Source organism: Polypterus senegalus, chromosome 12 (genome assembly GCF_016835505.1).
Source record: "Polypterus senegalus isolate Bchr_013 chromosome 12, ASM1683550v1, whole genome shotgun sequence".
Taxonomy (NCBI): Eukaryota; Metazoa; Chordata; class Cladistia; order Polypteriformes; family Polypteridae; genus Polypterus; species Polypterus senegalus.
This window is the reverse complement of record NC_053165.1, coordinates 58,114,918-58,137,196: the sequence shown is the minus strand read 5'-3', so window position 1 is coordinate 58,137,196 and position 22,279 is coordinate 58,114,918. Positions and strand designations below refer to the sequence as shown.

General features: G+C 35.7%; 1 protein-coding gene across 1 annotated transcript in view; it reads right to left on the bottom strand.

Annotated features, from left to right (window-relative positions):
• Positions 1-21,478, bottom strand: part of si:dkey-215k6.1 (transmembrane protein 132C) — a 447,906-nt gene extending 426,428 nt beyond the window's left edge. Inside the window, exon 1 of the mRNA XM_039771576.1 lies at positions 21,440-21,478. The gene's annotated coding sequence lies outside the window, so the exon portion shown is untranslated. The remainder of the gene's footprint in view (positions 1-21,439) is intronic.
• Positions 21,479-22,279: the final 801 nt, after the last annotated feature.

Below are 22,279 nucleotides of genomic sequence, written 5' to 3'. Positions count from 1 at the left end.
AGTGATGCAAAAATAAGATAAATGACAGTAAGCTTGAATACAGAGCCATTAACTTTCAGCAAGGGTCATTTATAATTTTAAAGACTGGGACAATACATAATAAAAATATAAACCAACGGTAGCAATTGTAGAGGCAGCACTAATTAAGGGTGCGCGTTTTAGGACGCTCTGCAATGGACTGGCAGTCCAGGGTATGATTTGCTTTCTCTCAAGTCCTTCTGCCTCTAGGACCAGCTTCAGGCTCTGCATGTGCATATAATGACACAAACACAGAACATCTAATCAGCATTTCAATTTCTAATTTAGGTTGATAGTATATCTGAAAGGATCACCACTAGTGAAACACAGAAACAGGTGTACAACAAACAGCATTAGATAATGTCCCCAGCCAGTATTCAACCTATGCACATTTTGGTTTTCCTCTGATCTACCAATTTCTTTCCTGTATTTCAAGACCAAAATTTCGGTGTCAGAAAAGTTCAGCAATAAGTTGTAGGCTGATTTTCCTTTCAGCAACTCTGTATGCTTGCCATTTCTTGAAAGATATAAATTGAAGACTTGACAGTTAGAAGTGACTCAAATTTGAAAATTATACAGAGTGCCAATTTCATAAAGAAAGTAAACATCAAAGCACTATGCATCCAAGCTGCAGTATCCTTTGTGGTCTGTGAATTCAAATTAGCAAGCAGAAAAAAAAGTACTGGCCTTCTGTCAGTATCTAACAAACAGACTTGACCTTTTAGTGGAAGCAGCTTAAGGAGCAACACCTTCAGAAAAGCTCTCCTCAAAAATAAAAAATATTTTCCCCAAAGATAAGAGACTTTTACTTTCAAGGATGGCATTTTCATCAGATGAAATACAGGGAAGGTACTTATCATATTCAATACATATTTTTGTGTACTACTAAAGAAGGTAAAAACAAGAAGTCAAATGATGATACTGGATCTCGCAAAACCCGACCCCAAAACATGTTAACACTGAATCTGACTTAAACATTAAAGCACAAAATAACCAAGCCATCCATCCATTTTCTTTCTAAATACTCTTATTTTAGCACAGTGTCACAGGGACCTAAACCCCATCAGAGCAACACAGGAATCAGCCATGCATGAGACGCCACTCCAGTTCACGGCACCGTTTAGTAAGAATTATAAAACAACAACAGCCCTTTATGTACTGTAAGGTCAAACGACTTGTTCACTGTAACTAGTGCAATTATGCAGCTCACAGCAGCAGTTCTGAAAGCTAGGTTAGGGGGGGAACACTCTCTTAGTTTATTTATTAATTCACACAGCTTACTTCAAAGAAAAATATGATTCTTCTAAAAACAGAACAATGATCAAAGAGAAAATCTTGCCTATGCTGGAAATAAAAAATTATCTCAGTTGATTATTCAGGCAATATTGATTAACACTAGTAATGGTCTGATCAAACAGCCATCAATCAAAACCGGCCAATTTTCACTGTAAAAGACTCAATCATTGTTAAATTGGACAATATCAAACAATGATTTTTTCATTATCTTTTTTCCTAAGCTTTACGGTAATTTAGTTGTAGTTGTAGCGTGTGTCTTTTTTTTTGGCAAACTTCCTGTAAATAAAGAACAACATGGCAGACTTTACGAGAGAGAGAGAAAAAAGATTGGAATATTAGCCTTTACATTCAAGAAAGTGGAGTAATAAACTGAGGAAAGGGAATTGGAGGAGTCATCCGGTGCAATTAGACAAATTGCAAGATAAACTACATTAGTAAATTCAGACCTTTTTATTTTTGTCCTGTGAGGGGGGGCCGGGTCCCATGCCTGGCCAGGACGCCCCTGTTGCATATGTTCCAGGGGAGCAACCATAGGTAGCTCAATACCTCCCCTGGGATGCTTGGTGGCAGCCTCCCTAGCCAACGGTGATTCCCCAACCTCCTGCGGGGCTCCATGGGAGATGGAGTCCTCCACAGCCTGGTTGGGGGCTGGGGTGGCCGCTAGGGGGTGCTGCATGAATTACATAGCCCGTCTGGACAAATTTTCAGCCCCACCCGGAAGTGCAATTGGGACCAGGTGGTCAAGCACCTGAAATACTTCCGGGTGGGCTATAAAAGGGGCTAGCCACCACCACTCAGTGGCCAGAGTCGGGAGGTGGAGGACGAAGCTAGAAGGGAGGAGTGGTGGTGCAGAAAAGTGTTTTGTGTTGCCTTAAACTGCTTTTGGGACTGTGTATTTCATGTGGCGTTCACAGGGAAGACGTTCCCCACAGGTGAAGAAAAATAAAAGTTCTACAGTTTTACACGTGTTTCAGTTTGAGTCTGTGTCGGGTCGGGCGTTATGCAGCATCGTATATCACAGTCCATTAATTAAAACAAACGCATCTTGTCAGAGTTTGGATGATGTGCGAGCTTGTGTTTACTGGAGCAGCTCAGACTTTCAATTAGGAAAAGAATTTGAAATTGCTGCTTAGTAAACAATTTGGCTGTTGTACTTGTTTTTGTAGTGTGAAATTTTATATACAAGTTTATAAACATTTTATATGTCTTTATTTGTAATATTAGTGTTTCATTAGTGAGAAGCATTCATGTTTACCCCCCCAAGGAATAAGTCAAAATAGTGAATGTTACGACAGGGTTGGGGGCCATGCCTAAAACACGTTTGGCAAGTGATTCTCTAGAGGACTCTCTCAGTAAACACCCACAGGAAAGCCAGACTGCCTAACTGGCAAGCTTCCCCTTAAAAAATGGTATTGGGGCAATTATTTTTTAGTAAACTTATAATAAACAGCAATTATATAAATCAATAAAATATCACATAATAAACTATAAATAAACAAAGAAAAGATGAAACCAAAATGAAAAACTTTCCGATTGAATCAAGATGAAATAATCATTCTTTTCTATTTTGTGAGAAATGCTAACTTGCAACTTCAAATTATCCCACAGTAGAAGGAATTTGTTGCTGATGTTTATACCCAGCTTAGAAATCAAATCTGAACTTGCTGAGGCATTTTGTATGAGTACCTTAATTTTATTTGGCACAAACCATTTTAAAATTGTTGCTACGATGCTACATGCAGTTTCATATTCAAAAGATGTTTTTTTCTTTGTAGATAAACAGGTTTAAAAACCCAAGTTTTACTTTTGAAACTATTATTTTAATGAAACCAGAATGTTTGTGGCACATTGAAAAGCTCAGATGAAGTAAGCTATACTGAAAGTTTAATAAAATACTGCAGTAAAAAGACGCTGTGTTTTTTTTTTCTTTTATGTTACAAACAAGCATCATTTACAAAAAATGCACCCTGATGGTATAATAATCATCGCAAGAGGGCTACGATGAAACAATGTAAAAAATGTTGCAGTGGGATTAATAAAAAAAAATGGTATGTACGTAATCTCACCTAATCGAAAGTGATGTGTAACCTTCTCACCTAACCTGCCTTGCAACCAGACAGCTATCCACAGGTTTGAGTTTGTAGTAGCAGTGGTGCCAGCAGAAACGTTTGGAGTGGTGGCTTGCTGCTAAATTTTCAATTTCAGAGAAACACTGCACTTCACTTTTCTGCAGTTGCCTCCACTATCACCAGATCTCAAGTTATTAGACTACTTTTGAGATAAACTGGGCTGGGATTAGAATCCCAGCATAAATGTGAGGCTGAGAAATCTGCAGGAACTATACAATGGTGTTGATTCAGTATAAACTAAAATCCTTAAGTAACACAACTTTTTTGAATTCATCCTTCTATAAAAAACTCACATTTCTCTGAAGTCAAAAGATGGTCTTATGCAGTGCTTAATAAAATGCCCCCTGGGTATATGTGAATATTTTTGCATTTATTGCATGATATACTCCTCTGTTTATGTGTCAAAACTATATATTTGTGATTATGTTTCATCTTTTTTTTTAAATGGTTCATTTATAAAGGCTGTATTGCTCACTAGGCTCATAAGTGAAAGTGCACTTAACCTGAACAGAATTAAGTTGGATTAACATTTTCTGTATGTCTTTTTCATCTGTACATGCATATTATGAGCCTTCTTTCTTTTGAAACATCACAAAAGTGATATGTTGCATGTTGGTTGAGCAAGACTGCTACTACTTCTTATTCTCTCATTCTCTCTACCACACTGGGGTGATTTCAAGTTTTCCATAAGTTTAAGACGGGACAGGCTCAGTTATGGGATGCAATCTAGAACCCCTGGTAGTAGCAAAGAAGAGAATTAATTATTGAATTAATTATTGAAAATGCTGAACATCCTCTCTCTGATACAATGACACTGACGACGTTCAGCCAATAAATTGTTCAGCAGAAGCATGTCAAGAAAAGCTACTGGAAGCTCCTTTATACTGTCAGCAATACGCCTGCGTAATGCTTCACATGGAAAGAGCCAAGTCAGAACTTTTCTTCCTTTTTATTTTTCTTGCTTTATAATCATCCGGTGTGTGTTCAGACCCATGTAAGTATTTACTTACTTATCTACCTATTAATGTATTAATTTATTTAATGAGCTTCTGTAAAAAGTCAAATTTCCCCCAGGGAACAAAAAAAAAGCCAAGCAAACACTGGAGAATTTGCACAACTCCACATAGGCCAAAGGCAGTAACTGAGACATGGTATTGAACCCAAATCTACAGAGCTATGAACAGCGAAATATATACTGTATATATATATATATATATATATATATATATATATATATATATATATATATATAGAATGAATTACATATGCACATTTTGTGATGTCTAAGGTACAACCCTGGATTCAGTGCTGGTGTCCCTATTTACCATGTGCTTTAGCAAGGGAAAAGAGTTCCAGATGGCTCAGAATCAGCTGAAGTAAGTGTGTTAGTACATTATAAAATAAAATTAAAAAAAACCTTGTCTCATCTGCTTGAAGTTAACATCTGGATCAGAGCTTGTAAACCTTTTTAACAGTTTTGCTGACTGTTTATATAAGTGCCTAACTATCATCTGTCAACTGTGCATATATTAGAATCAATAAAAATCAATCACTCACAATGTATTTTTTCAGCAAAGGATCCATTTACTTCATTTAATATACCTAAATGCTAAACTGTGTTTATTTTTGGGCTACCAAGTCTAAAACCGCCATGGAAAAAGATAGACCGAGCCAGCAACAGCTATTTCTTAATCAGATTTGATTAATGATCAAGGCAATGCAACACAAGATTTGTCAATGTAATTTCAGAAGCCGAATGAACCATGTTTCATCTTACACCATTTTATTAATGAAGCGTGGCGTAATCACACTGTATTTACTTTATTATTAGATTATAAATACTGATAACCCTACTCCTAAAAATGCTAACTTTTGCTATCACTGTCTGACGTTTTAGACTATCTACTTTGTGGGTACTTTTAATTTTCAGGCCTAAGAGTCTCCATCTTGAGCGTCACACAAACTGACACTGTCATCTATATTCTCACATGGGATCAAATAAAAACACACACAAAACACTTTGTTCCTAATTAGAAAATGGACCATTAACAGGTAGCTAGCAACTTTTCCTTAAGCAAAAAAACATTTTTACAATATAAATACAAAAACAAGCATCACTAATGAGAGGTATCCTTATTTGTACTTATATTTTACATTCAACACACTATTGATAATACTGTACAATAAATAAATGATATTTCTAGTACATTTTACTTAACTTTGAAAGCTTATACTTTTGAGGAAAAATCCAAAGTATTAAAAGAAGCAAATACACATAATTGGTTTTGGGCATGGACAATGGCCCTGTTTATCACTAATCACTACTATTTATAGAGAGAATTATTCTCTTATCATCAAAACCACAATCAAATCTTGAAACTACAAAGAAAATTTCAAAAATTCAATGAATATTGAAAACATTTTCCATTTGATAAGAAATCCCACATGATATGTTTTTTTTAATTCAAAAAATAAAAAGAATGTTCTTTCATGAGGACACACAAGGGGCGTGAAAAGAGGCAGTGCCAGAAACCCTGCAATATTACTACAATACTTTACTTATATGATAATATTGTTATTTTTTTATGCTTTGTAATATACTGGTCATTTGATTCTACAAGACATTGCTCTTTATTAAAAACTTGATTAAAGCTCATTCCATCCAAAGGAACAAACAATCATTATTGACATTAACCAAGGTGTGAGTTTCAGGAACTGCCTGGTAGCTCTTTCATTTCTGACACTATACATGTTAAAATAGACAGCAACCTTCATAGATGCTGGCTGGAGTGATAACTGTGGTAGTATGAAGTTGTCATCCACCTTCACCTATGTCAACTGTAATATATCTCTCTGTAAAGTTCCGCAACAAGTTCATTGCCATAAACTTGGTAACTATGACGTTAACAAATGAAAATATTAGGCACTAGGCTAAGATGTGTTTATATTATACAAGTTCTAGACCCAAGCTGAACACCATGTCACTTTTTGATAAATGGCTGAAAACACCAGAGGAACTGACCAAACCATTACTCTCCAGCCACACCTTTGAATAAATTAGTATAGTACTAGGAGAAATAAAAAAGGAAAAGCTCTCAGAATGGAAGACATAGCTACTGAGGTACTGAAAGCATCATAAACAATATAATGCAATGATTCTATCCAGGGCGGCACGGTGGTGCAGTGGGTAGTGCTGCTGCCTCGCAGTTAGGAGACCTGGGTTAGCTTCCTGGGTCCTCCCTGCGTGGAGTTTGCACGTTCTCCCCGTGTCTGTATGGGTTTCCTCCAGGTGTTCCGGTTTCCTCCCACAGTCCAAAGACATGCAGATTAGGTGAATTGGTGATCCTAAATTGTGCTTGGTGTGTGGGTGTGTGTGTGCCCTGCGGTGGGCTGGCACCCTGTCCAGGGTTGTTTCCTGTCTTGCGCCCTGTGTTGGCTGGGATTGGCTCCAGCAGACCCCTGTGACCCTGTAGTTTGGATATAGCAGGTTGGAGGATGGATGGATGATTCTATCCAGTACTGCTACACCTTTGAAAGGAGGAAAAGTTTACTCACTAAATGGAAAAGATTGTTAAGCTTCCACATAAAGGGAATATTACAAATTGCAGTAAGTACAGGAGCATGGCCTTGTTGTCCATACCAAAAATGTTCTTTGTAGGGTCATTTTGAGCCATATTAAAGACTGTGAAATGCTGACTACTAAAGGAAAAAGTAGGTTTCCAAAAACCTTGGAAATTCTTCTTTATCAAAGGATGTAATTTTATGAGCAAATTCTATCTGTCTTTTGCTATTTTTTAAACTTTAAATATAATTAAAGATACTGTGTGTACAAGGGATACAAATGACAAAAATTGAATCATGGAAAATTCCCCAAACCAATAAATGTAAAAACTGGAATTCACCAGCATTTTTCCCCATTATTACTCTTTATTATGTATAGTTTGTCAATTAGACAGAGTGAAAAAACAGACAGAAGAAATAACTACACATTTTCTAAATTATGTATTATAGGTAATATGCTCAAAACAAGCAAAACCAAATGAGGCTGACAAAAATACCATTATAGATTATGCAGCAGTGCATCTTGCACCCATAGGTTTCTCTTGGCTTATCTTTAGTCTAGCTTTTTCATTGCTGCCATATACCCTTTGTATTGAAGAAGCAGGCCACAAACCTGTCTCAATATGGCTGCCTTGACAAAATTAACTTCATCATGGAGAAATGGCAAGAGAGTGAAGTGGTCTTCTCTTCATGGCCAGATGATGTGAGAAAAAGAGAGTAAAAGAGGTGAGAAGAGAGAAGAGACGGTTGTAACCATTGTCCAACCCTTTTTAGTATACCTCTAGACCAATTGGTGCCAGCAGCTCCTTTGGTTCATCCAATCCAATCCTATTTCAGTCACAATCCAATTCTAATGACCAGAAGAATAAATGCACTTGTCCATTTCTGGGCTATTTACAAATGAAATCATTCAGCTGTGGCCTGCAGGGATGGCTTATAGGCTCATGTAATGTCCATACACAGTTATAACCAAGCCCCTTAACAAACAGTTTTGATGCATGCTCCCATCCCACCTGCCATAAACTTTGCATTCTGAGTCCATACTTAATACTATCTCCTGAAGTCATTGGGGTTGGCTACGTAAACATGAAAACAGTTGTCCTTACCAGTAAAGTAGAACAAGCCTCACGGTGCACTTTCTAATATTACATCTAGTTTGTCCAGCCTCCTGACTCTTTAGCATACATACAAAGACCTATAAAATACTTACCATTTTCTATTATATATATCATCTATTTTAAATGCCAGTATTACATCCTTGATTAATATATATCTACACAATGCAAAAGAAGGTGGAATAGTGGAGGAAAACTTTGAATCCTTTACTGGTCATTAGGCATAAAAGTAGACCTGCATGGCAGAACTGTAAAAAATGTTTAAATTGCATAATCAATCTAACGATTGTTAAGATTTATTATTTACCTTTCTAATGCATCAAGCATTTTTTTTGGTATAGCACAGGACAAAGACCTTAAGCCACACTTGTATGAGTACATTATTTTATTTACTCATATCCAGCAATAGACACTTGCCTCATGAATTGTGGGTTTACACCTTGCCTTAATTTTTGCCAACTTCTCATGAAAATAAATTGGATAAGCAGATAAAAAATACATATATAAATGAACAGATAACGAATTTACTAGCATTGTTTTAGTAACTGATATTCAATTGTAAGTTCAATACCATTCCATTTTTGGAACTTGCAATTTCTAGTAGATCTTTAGAATCATATCTATCCCTGCATCTGTGGGTGCAAGGCAGCGAGAAGTCCTTGGTGGGATGCCAGTTAGAATTAATTTAAATGATGTACACATTTGTTTGCAACTGTTGTTCTTTTAAACACATTAAATAGGATTATCTTTCAGTATAACCTTCCCTTCTGAACTTTCCCTCTAGACAAAAAAAATCAAACATTTTTGTGCTTGAAGAGCAATCACATCCATCAATCATACTTTGTTAATTAGATTCCTGTTTTTCATATTGCTTAATGATGAAACTCTGTCCAACTCAGATGACAGATTGGCTCAGCTATGTACATATAGACATGTGCAAACACCTACACGCACATAGACAAAGCACTGAAAAAAGGAAAAAATTTTCAATTTAAAAAATATTTTACTGTGAAAGCACTTTCAGTGTTATCATTCTTTAAAATAAATATCCTTTTTCAACACACACAGAAAAAATTCCAACTAGAATAATCACCTTCATTCCATGGCAGCCACAAATAATTTGTTACCACATTTTATGAAATGCAAGACACATCTTTAATGATGAGAACTGTGCACTCAGGAGGTGTGATATGTAATTAGGCACAGGCAATGGGTTCTACTGAGGACAAAGACACATAAAAAGAAGCTACAATGAGAGTCAGAGAGAACACTTCATGAACAAATTTTTTATCTGTGTCCTTGACATGCTAAAAATGGGTTCTGCTGAAAATTTTCTTTAGTCTTATGAGGGTGGGGGCAGACAGGGGGCTCATACAAGAGAAAGAAGACACACATACAAGGATATACAGTATGCCAACTAAAAGGCTGAGTAACAGGTCAGTATTACAGTTTAAGATAGGACATACAGTACATTGCTTATGTGACAACTCATCTTTACACATCTTTATGCATTGTTATGCAGATTGTTTGGTTGATGTACAATAAGACTTTTTTGAACTAGGAAAATGTCTGCTAGTGGTTTGGAATGTGAAGGCCTTGAATCAGTTTTGACTCTATTGAGAACAATGCTTTTTCTGAACATCTCGATGCTATGCTTGATTTGTAAGTACTGCTTAGTATAACTTTGAAGTGGCGCAGGGTGCTCTTTTACAGTTTAAGTATCATGGGTTCAATTATCATATCCAGACACTGTCTGCTGCATATTCTGTCAGTTTGATGCTGTCAATTTTCTGAGCAGTGCTCTTCCAGCTTCAACTTCATTGTGTACCTGCTCAATGTTTCACATTTGGAGCCACTCTTTGCTTGAATGTGTTTGTACTGCGCTGCACCAAGCAGTTTCACATGGAAACCACCCCCAAAAAAACATCAAATGCCACTGAATCACAAAGTGCAAACTTTCATGGGGGATCTATCAGGCCGCTCACATTGCTGTAAGACACTCAAATCCATTATACAGATAGACAGCGTCATGCAATATATTTTATCCAATTTCTAATGACGCTTGCTGAATAGAAGCAGAATAATAAAGGTTTATTTTTGGGTATGTGCTCTATGGGGAAATAATGCCAAAAACCCACATGATTTGATAAGGAATAAAAATTAGATAGCCTAAACTTTCTATGTTTTTAATTTACAAAAATTATACAGTTACATATGAATCAAGATCAAAAGAAGAAGAAAAGTAAGTCAATTTAAATATAAGTACGGGTAAAAAAAGAGGAAAATAAGTCAAAGTCAACTGTGAAATTGGCTGTTCAGAAATGTCTACAATTTACAATTTGTATATTCTACATCCATGCTTGCTATTATTTACTTTTTCAAACAAATAGCTTTCTGTTTGAATTTTTACATTAGTATTGATTAGTTTATAAAAGAAAGACATAATCCTCATTTGTCTATCATTAACAATAGTTTATAATAAAATATGAGCCGTTTTGTCTCTCTTCCTATGGAAGAGACATAAAAAAACAAAGAAAACCTTAGGTATAAAACAATGTGCTAAGTTGGCAGACAACTCATTAAGAAGAAAATTAAGAAAAGGGACCACAAATCCCATCAAAGTAAAGAAGCAACAGAAAGAAGAGTCAGACTAAATGGTCAAGAGGCATAAATGTTAGCGAAAAATAAAAAGCTAAGTGTCCTGTCAACCTAAAGATCATTTTTTTTAATTAAATCGCTAACCAAAATAACATTGTTTTAAAAATATTCATAAACTTACCATGATACCATAATAAATACTAATCACAAGATGACATCACATTAAACCACACCGGTGATTATGTGACAGCTAGAGACTCCGCAAAATGGGAAATTCATTAGTAAAAAACTGGTTCTGAAGGTGAAAACCCAAAACAAAATTCCATCATAATGACAAAAATGAACAAACAATAAGAAAAATTAAAGAATACTATGTAAAATGAGTCAGAAATGTCAGAAGACAACAAAAAATTAACATTCAAAATCACAGAAGTAATTCATAGCCAAAGCATACGTTTTTTGGCAATAAAATGACTAGTGTCAAGATTTTCCAAGACAATAACAAAGCTTTCAGTATTTCCCTCTAACAATTTACATTAAATATGTTTTAAACATGCTGTAAACATGATAACATCTATGAAAATTACTCAAGATGGGAAAGAATACAGACATAACTGACGATTCATAAAATGGTTAGAAAAAAAAATGTATTTAGTCACGTTTCATAAGCCCTCACTTTTTTGTACATAAACACAGTAATCTCCATCACCAAATGATCAGGGCAGAAAATAGGGGCCTGTGAATTTGAAAAGGGGGGCTAAGTGACATTAGGAAAGAATTTCAAAGACATGTTGCTTTAGGAAAATGAACGAGATTCTGTCAAGGAGAATGCAGTCAGATTTCATATGAGAGAGTAGAAAAACATCTTTAAAAAGCTCTTCTTTGTCACACATGCCCAAGTTGTGTAAATTATAGAAAATACCTTACCATATTTTTCTAACACTATATAGCAAAAATGTCAAAAACTATTTGGAAACAACTTTCTGTATACTATATCTCACAAAAAGGCCTAAAGAACTCATTAAATCTGAGTTGACTTGATCTCACTTTTTCTTTACTTTATTGTTCTGGTTTTTTTTTTAAACTAGAAATTGCCCTGTCTTCTTTCAAGGATTATAATCTTGGCTTCTGACCAAGCCTGCAACAGCTTTTCATGAATATGCAGGGTTTGATGTCTGCTTTGTTTGTAAAGATGAAGATTCAATTGTGACATGCAACTCTATAAAATGCTTGAAGAATATGTGTGTGTTGTTACCCACATTCCCTGGCACAAATCAGCTGTATTACTTGTCGCAAAAGGCGGACATCTCTTCAGCCTTACCCTTTAAAGGCTGAGCAAAGTGTACTGCAACATTAAAGTAATTTGATTTAGTTCAAAGTTGTTTTAATTTTACACAAAGAATTGCACACTCAAATATATTTAAGGCAATTTAAAAATGTAAATATATACTACATAATATAACTACAGGTAAACAACACAAAAAAGGTGAAATATTTCTGTAACAATATGTGTAACACTTTTAAATTGAGAAAAATAATTCTATATGTATATAAACATACACACACACAGTGGGAATTGGGAGAGCGAATGAATGAGAAGATGTACCCAGCTGGCAAGAGATTATCAGTTGTCAGGGCACCTCCAGGACAGTGTATAGCACTGGGTAATTCTGGCTGAAACCCCAAAATGTGGAGAGACACTCACAATCGTAGGTGTTTAGTTAATTAATTATTATTGTACTGTAGAAACTACAAATGTAGGGGCTCTAAGAGACTTGTAGGTCCTTTACATGTGCTAGGATCCCAAAACAACATCAAGCAGGGCCATAAATGTTGGCCTGGATGGAAGCAGTTCCAAGAACGCCCAGCACTCTACACTGACAGAAACTGGAGGGTGGACTGGCAAGTTTATAAGATACCCTAATATAAAATACAAAATGGCAACGTATCGGGCTGTGCTATTACAAAGAGTGGATGAGAGACTAGGCCACAACATGCAGGATGGAGCAAGCTTGGGGAAGTGTGTAAGTAACAGGAAGAGAGGCGGGAGTTGAGAATGAGTGTGCTTTTGAGTTACTTTAGAGGTAAAACAGTAGGTGAGTCACAACATCAGGTAGACTGCAGTTCAACATCTGTATGTGCAGGCCAAGAGAGGCAGAAAGGTTTCTGCTCCCCCTTTTTTATTATGTACCTTAATTTCTCCCTTTAGTGTATTTCTCTCTTATGTAGTTCATATTCAACATTTTTTTGATAGGTGGCCCTCCATCACATTATTCAGGATGCAATATGTAGTTACCAACCACAAACCACACTACCAACCTGACTGCCAATGTTGGAAGCTCCAGATGTATTTTAACACTGATCTAAACAAAAACCTTTACATTTGGTGCAGTATGAATTGAAAGTTTGTTTTCATTTTGTTAAGTAACAAGACATTACTAAAGAAGTTAAATGGAAAATAAATGACAATATCAATATTAAGACCAAAACTCTTAACACCTTGAGGCTGAAGTTTAGCAATTGTTATTTACTACATTTATACATACAGTAGTCAGTCCTGTATTTGAGATAAAAATACTACAGAGAACTTACCTCCTGTATAAAAATGTCAACATTGGCTAATGAAAGCCACCATGTTGTAATACCCCTATTTAAACTATCAAAACAATGTAGATGCTCTAAAAACTACACTTTGTCAATAAGAAGATGAATATCATGCCAGGTTTGCCAGGAGAGAGCGTGCGGCACAGCACAAGACCTCTCACTGCTAGTGGAGATGCTCTTGATAAGGCAGCTTTACCAGATGAAAATGATTTACTTTTCTTTACATGAAGCATCACTACTGAATTCTATAGAAGACTATTTGCCTGAGTGAGAGTACTCACCTTTCTGGGGAGCTGCCACTGTGTGTACTGTTACAAATTAAATTCAACATTTCCCACCATTTCCCTCAGCCTGTCCAAAGTTTTAAAATAAAGTGAGTGATTGCGAGCAATATGGAGGCTTTTGAGCACCACTGAGTCCATTAAAGCAACATAATATACAAAGTCTCATGTATTAGCTACAATTGTGGTGCCCCAACCTGTTAAAAAAAAAAGGAATGTGTAGATAGTGTACTATTCATGTTGTTCTCCAGAGCACCTTGCAGGTAAACCACTACAGTATATTCAGTTACCAATGACATCTTGCAACTGCAGAATTTACACCTCTATCAATGTACTGGCATGAACCCTACAAATTGTCAACTGAAAAATATAACATAAAATAAGTAACCCACTAAAAAAATAACATTTTTAAATGCTGATTTTTTACATTACAGAAACATTACTGTCTGGGTTTGTACATATTTTAGAGTTTTGGATAAATACATTTGAAAACAGAAGGACTGGGGGCCAAAAGTTGTGGAACAAGGGGCTAAGTCAAAATTCTTAAACCTAGAAAATAATCATCCACTACAGAACTATCATAAAAAGAGCACAGAAAAAAGGAAGGCTGTGTCCAAAAGGATTAGCTTTACTTTTCACTAGCAAAATTAACAGCAACATATGTATAGTACAAATTAAGAAGGCTAATATCACACAAGCAGCAACAAAAACTGTCAGATTATATCAATAGCCCATAAACTTTGAACTGTTGTAGCGCACATAAGTCATAACAACAAAAGAAACACTTTGCATAATTATCAAAATGAAATAAAAATTAAGCAAACAAAATAACACAACAACGGCACAATACAAATTAGATTAGATTACGTAAGATTAGAAATGTACATGCTTACAGTAACATAGACAAACAACATTACAAGCCATTTCTGAGAAAATGCATAACTCTTGGAATATATTGTACATCTTTTTTTGCTATATCACTCTACCCTACATGGCACTTTAATTTGTTAAATTCTAAAAGGGTCAAAAACAAAAGATGAAAGCTAGATACCTCCAAGGGGTTAAAAAAAGAAGTGGAGAATTAAACAAAAGCATCAAATAAGACAGGACAGGAAACAAACCCCTATGCACCATCATGCTTCATTATGGATGTCAGATTGTTCCTGAATATCAGGTGGAATGGCTTTTCTCAAGTCCCTGATCAGAATTCAGTGATATAAATTACAAAACAGACACACCTTCTATTGTCTCTCTCCATGATAATAATCTTGGTCACTCTACCTCTTTTTCTTATCAATTTGTGACCCCAACTCATCTTTGAAATCTGGTAGAAGGCCCTTCAAACTCCAGTCAGATTATCCCCAGAACCAATTCTGGATGAGAATATCCTCCTTTTAAACCCTGGGGCTTTCTGTTGTCCTTGAGTGCCACTACATCGTTGATCCATTATATTCCACAAGTATTCAAGGCAGCTTGAGGACAGCTTGTTTGACCTCTGCTATAAGAGACTGTACCTCACTTATCCCAAATGAAAACTCTCTGTTGCCACTTGGAGAAACTTACAAGGTTTTATGTGCACCCCCTATCTCATTGTGTTGATTTTGGTGTAACTGCTACCACCATCTATACAAAAGCATTTACTGATACACTGAGGTCTTTTTTCAATAACAGCAACACACTGGGGGGCTATACTGGCCAAGGTTGTTTACTTTTCCTTTAAATGGTTTCTGCCCTCCCCAATGGTACACCACCCTCATACCAAAATCCTGGCAGCCAGCTCAGTTCGATTTACGAATTTGTACACTGCACTCATTTGTCAGTACAAGAAACCCCTGAGAAATTAAAATTAGGTTTCCAAAATATATCAGGCACTTCAAAGCACCAATGAACAGGCCAGCTAAGCTAAAGGAACACACAAGAAAAGCAACATGTTTACATTTTTAACCTGTACTAAAAGAGTTGAATTCTTGAATGTTTTTTCGATCACAGTTTTGGAATAAGTTTCTTTTGTCTCACTTTGTTTCTGTCTGTTGTTCACCTGCCAAGGTTTTAGGACTGATGGTCATCATTTGCAAGTCTAAAGGAAGCAGACAGTGGCAGATTATTCAAATAGCAAAATTAACTCTGACTTTACTTTCTATTTCCATTTAAAGTTCCTAATTCAGTCCATGGAAAGAACAGTCAACAGTCAAAGTGTTTATTTCAACTCTTTAAACAACTGCATCAATGCTGCATGTGATCTCAGCCACAACACAGATCTGCAGGGAATTGAACTCTTTAGCATCATTCTTTAGAGAAAAGCCAAGCAAAATGACAACACAGATCTGCAAGAGGCAACTCAGGCCCCTTCTTCAGCCTGAAGAAGGGGCCTGAGTTGCCTCGAAAGCTTGCATATTGTAATCTTCTTAGTTAGCCAATAAAAGGTGTCATTTTGCTTGGCTTTTCTCTACATTCATAATGGCTAACACGGTACAACAACCTAGTACTGCATCATTCTTTAATAAGACAGTCAAGAGCTATCATGGTGAAGTGCAGTGAAAGAAAGCCCTGCAAGTGACAGCATCAAATGGCAAGAAATGATTTACCCTTAATTAACTAAGGCAAGATTTAACAGGTTAGCTTGTTTATCTCAGGAAATTTGTGTGTTTAGTACTTTATCACAGATACAAAAACAACCACCTTGCATTGATCAAGCAAGCCCCTCAGAGGTGGAGTGGCCTTTGTATAACATTGTCATTGGTTGCAGAGTGCATAGGATTTAATTAAACTGAAGAATTATTTTCCATGGGGTCCCTTTTAGGACTGGGTATAATCAACCTTTACTGATAATATTACAGTAAGTACAAGTCACATCCCGTGTGGACTACATGTATATCAACTATGATTCCTATGTAAGTGAGAGCACAAGAAGCTGATGATTCTTTACAGATAGGTAACATTTAAGGCAGTGGCTCATCATATTCTTCCAAAGATCAAAACATATGATATTCCAAAAAAATCATAAAAAGCAAAACCTTGATCCAGAGATTCACAAGCCTCTGGTAAATGTTATGTCACTGATCCCATTAGCATTTAAAAAAGACTGACCTAGAAATGCATTTACAGAAGGGTAACTAGGTTTTCCTAAAAAGCACATGGCAGCATAGCACAGGCATTCAAAGTGGAATCTGAACGAATCACAAGACTTCCATAACCTTGTCCTCTGGACAGATGAGACCTACAAGTACAACAAAGGGTGTTCTACAAGAGTTCTAAAGCAATGGATTAATGACTAATTGATAAGTTTGGTTTTAGACAGAAAATTAAGGTTTGGATAAATGTAAAAAAAAATGAGGGACAGATTTAGAAATTTAAAACACAAGGATTTTGTGACATTTGAAAATTGAATCAATGGGACTCATCTATTAAATATTATTCTTTAGTAGGTTTTTTACCCAGCTAATGTTGTAAATATAAATCTTTTACAGCAGCAAATGTTACAAACCTAACAGAGGGATTCTCTGGCAACCTAGATTTTAAGGGTTTGCTTAAAATAAAATATCCTGAATTATCCTGGAATTCACTAAATCAGCAACTTTTATTACTAGTTTTGGCTTTATGCAGAATTTTTCAGTTACTAGAAAGAAAATATCAGAGAATAAATTGGGACCGTGCACATGATAAGATATACGAAGTACTTAATGACAATATCATACACTGAAGGAATCATCACATTTGACACATGTAAAAATGTAAGTCATCCATTGTATTTTGATATTTATGAATGACAATACTAGTTACTTAAATGACAGTTGGGTACTTGAAAGCTGCTTTTATTATTAGTATTATTATATTGTATATTCTATTACAGAAAAGGGCACCGTATTGTTTACCTGAAGGCTACTGAATGGGATTTCTGTTTTTGCCTTTGTTTTCTAACAAGTATCTACTATGATGATATTTCACTGGTTTTGGCATCAAGTACACAAATTCTGGTATTGTGACATCTCTAATGATGACACTGCGAAACCTGATCTGAATTTTTTATGAATAGTGATTCCTACTTAAATCTTAGTACTGTATCTAAATTCATAAAATCCACAAAAAAGATGAACAGTTTTTTCATATAATTGTAGGCAACAGATGCAACTTTCTAGGGTGTTCTGTTTTTGGCAGGGAAGCACAAGTCCCCATGGTATAGGTAATGTACGAAGGTGGTAAGGGCTTGTTGCACTTTAATTGTTCATTGTGACCCCCCAAGCCAAAAATAAAAACACAATACAAACTGAGAAAAAATACAAATAAATTATTGTGTGACCCAAAATCCATTGCAGTCATATTGTGAAAAGATGCAGAGTAAATTAATTGTGTTTATGATAACCATGTCCTCACCTCAGTGGAACGCCTAATACTGAGATAAGTAGAGATGTGCTGCAAGGGTCTTTAAAAACTAATTAAGATCTGTTCAGTTGTATTTAGGTATAGTCTATGAGCTCACAGTAAGGAGGCCAGGGTTTGTCTCAGGTGCACCCTGCATGGAGTTTGCATGCTTTCCCTGTGTCCACATGGGTTTTCTTGGAGTGCTTTGATTTTTTTCCCAAATTACAAAGACAGGCAGGTTAAGTGAATGGTGATACTAAATTGTCCCTAGTGTGTGTTTGTGGGTGAGTGTGTTCTGGCACCCTATACAGGGGTTGTTCTTGCCTTGTGTCCAATGCTTGTCTACGATAAGCTCCAGCTTTGAAAGACAGATGTATGGATGTGGTCCATGGTCTGCTGTTCGGAAACTGTGACTGAATGTGCTCTCTACTTTTTCTGTTAACAGAATGTACCCAATGGTGAAATAACAATGTTGATTAGACAATTAGACACAGCTTTTGTAAGAATTATAGTTAAATCTCCCATTTGCCAGTTGCCTATCAACACCTTTATCCCCTGCATGATTTTGCTCATGCATTGATAAAAGTAGTCATTCATCTGCAATTTAAGTATATACTAATCACTTGTTACAAAGTAAGTATAAATTGAAACAAGCTCATGAGTTTCAGTATTGATACTCCTTTAGCCTCTCCATTTCTCCTCTGCTACATAGTACAGGCGGAATCCTGTTATAACAAAACTCAGGGAACCATAAAAATATTTCATTATAACAGAAATTTTGTTATTACGAATATGGGGAAAATACATATAGTATTGTGAACGTGGACTCTGGTGATTTGCCATGTCTAACAGAAGCAGCGCAAGGAAAGCTCCATTGCTGCTCTGCTGCGACAGGTAAACATTAAACCAAGGGCAAAGCAGTATCAGGTTACCACGTATCATGCTTGTTGCACAATGTTTTAAGATTTAACACCGAGCTTTGATCTGCTCTTCCTCACACTCTCTTGATCGGTCTTCTCCAAACCTCCTCTGCCACAGCAGTGATTCTGAGTCACTAGTGTTCTTCTAATCTGAAGATAGGAGCTAAAGCAGGACAATTGCCTGTGCCACGGCTCCTAACAGCTCCTAGTCTGAATGAATTCCTGAGACTGTACCTGCCTTCTCTACAGTAATAAAGTACCTGCATTCTCCTTGAAAAACTGAACTCACCTTCCTGTATCTCATGCAACTCTGTGACCCAAGCTTGACAATACCTGTATAAAAACAGTGCTTCTTAAACTGCAAAAAATATTTTGTTTGAAAATGAGATGTTAGATGTCACTTTTTTAATAGAAATGCATATTAACTTTTTGTTCGAAATACAGTATAACATTGATTATATTTATGATTGAGCTATATTTTTCAATACAGCAGTGTATAATTGATTATGTTGTCTTAACAATATATACAAATTAAAAGAAAAATAAAAAGTATGTAATGCAAATTAATGCAGGGTACAGAACCAGCTAAAATTTGACATAATAGCTGAACCCAGAAAATCAAATTCACATAGGTTTGAAAAAAGGCAACTAAGAGGTTTGTGATCCAGAAAAGTACTTCACTAAATTTTCCAACCTCCTCTTGTTTAAGTTGATCAAGACATTAAATTACACAATTCAAAACATTAAGTAAACTGTACCAGCCAGCCCAACTGTAGTCTCCATGAGTAAAACACTGAGAATTGAATCTGATTCTGTGATATTTTCTTGTCACTGAGGAAAAATTCTACATGATGTTGTATTTCTAATTACTATTTGTCTGTTTTTCAATTGAGACAATTATTAAAAAGACATTTTGCAAAATAGTTTTGTTTCTGTGTGTGATGTTATCATGATATTGTTCATAATGATTGTCACTTCCAATTAACAGCATTTTCTGCAACACCTATGCTGGCTCAAAAATATATGAGACTTAATGGCATATACTTGCACTGTATTTGTACTAATTTTCCCCTTTGTTCCAACCAACCTATTAACAAATATCTGAACTATTGGTGTACTAGTGGTACTGTGCATACAAATACATAAAAAAGATCCTAGTTTCTTTTAAAAATAGAGTTTTGGACAAAACAAAAAATGAACAATTTAAATCTTGAAGAAGCCTACAAAAGACAAACCTCATCTGCATGCACAAGCCTGTATCACAGAGCATCCCCACCAGAAATAGCCACCTGAGAGTACAATCTGTTCAGTTTTGTATGACACAATGAAGTAAACATTGTGAATAAAATAAACCTTGTTTAGCTCCTACAGGATTTAAAAAGGTCTGTTTATCCTTAATGAGACAAAACTATACCTACAGATAAAAATCAGCCACCAAATGACCAACGATTTTAAGTGTTAATGTGCATTTCCATTTATATACAGCATCATCATTTGGTTTACAAAGGCACTGTTTAGAAAACACGACAATTCTGAGGCATACATGATCAGCTTAACTGTGGAATGGAGCATCCGACATACCGACATAAGTTAAAACAAGGTGGAACTTATTATTATTTTCAGTTATTTTAAAGACAATATCATTCAGCAAGGCACTATAAACATAAAATGTATTATTATTATTATTATTATTGAAGCAATCTCGTCCAAAACCAGCCAAATCATTCTAAAAACATGATGACACATCATGGTAGCCCTTGTTCATATTATTATATCACAACCCCCCCAACTCTGGCCTCATTTCACACAAAGATTGTTCTTTCCCATGTGTCCTCTGCTGAAAAAATTGCTTCATTGGTCGTACTGGTGTTGTTAATTCATGACTAAACAATATGAATTATTTGTAAATATAGCTGGCTCCCATATCTCACCATCAATAACTCTTCCAACTAAACAGTCAAGCAAATAAACCTTGCAGACTCATTTCTTTACATGTCTGTATGAAGGTAATCACACATCGATAAGATTCTCCCTTTATTTTGAAAACTAACAGGTCCATCTTACCCACTTGTGGCAAAGTAAGTGCAGGCTCTAGTGGTGGAATTTAACACTGCATTTTTAAACCTTGGCAATACACTAGAACAGGAGGATCTATTAAACTTCATCTTCACTGAAACACACATTTGCTGTTTTTCTTAAAACCAGCTCCTTAATCTAGCTTTACTTCTTGGCTTTCATTAAGCTTCTTAAATACATTACAACTGAGTTTGTTTAGGAATCAGGTTGTACATCCACATGTGATCAAACCAAACATATATGCGTCATTTGGAGAATATTCATGTATCACAATAATATTACAATATTAATTACTTAAGATACTGTAACGTTCTGATAAAATGAATTACACTCAGAAGCACATGAGTTTCATGCATTTTATTATAATACACTAAATAACTGACTGAATAAAAATACAGCGATTACTTTCCCAAGGCCAACAGCAATCAAGTAATCTAAAACATATGCAAACACTATGCATAAATAAGAACTAGTTGTGTTACCTTACAGTGCCAAACTTGAGTCTCTTCTTCTGTGAAAAGCTTTTGTGAACTCGTCTTGCAGAATTCTCAGTGGTTGATCACATGATTCCACTAAATGTCACTGTTAGCATGTGTTCCCTGGCAGTGCCAGGCATGTCCCATTCACTAGATCTAATTCCATTTGAAACTGGAACGACCTCTGACAATTCCAAATGAAATAGATGGTGCTGAAACATATAATGAACACATATTAGAAAAATTTGCATTGCATGGTCTGTTTTAATGAGAAACTGGGATAAAAGGGAGCAGTCTTATTTGTCAGAATTCTGGACAGCCAGATAAGAGATAAAAGAAAGTTAGAAAATAAAGCTCAATGAACTTGCATGATCTTCACAGCAGCTGGAAATTCATATTCTAAAAATAAGGGGCAGGATTATCTGCCAAAGGTTACTGGTCCACTGCTCTTATATCTCTACTTCTAAAGTAGTAAATTATATCATCAAGATTGTAGTGGGCTTGCTATTTCAAATAATCCAAAGCTGTTGTTGCTGGCTTATTATTTATTTATTTTCTTTCACTACTGAAGCTGGAGAGAACAACTGAAAAGCAACTAATAAAATGTGGTTAAAATTAAAATGAAGCTCGAGCTGAAGAAATTCCTTTGTATGTGAAATATTAAAATCACCCCAAAGGTCTTCATTATGTAGAAAGTGATCCCTTCTGCAAACCCTCTCACATATTTAATATTCAGACATTGATTGATTTTCCCACAGTACATATGAATTTGTTTATACTTTAATGTTGCTCATATTTCTTCATCAGAGCAGACAAGAAACTGACCATTTAAAATGTTAAAACAAA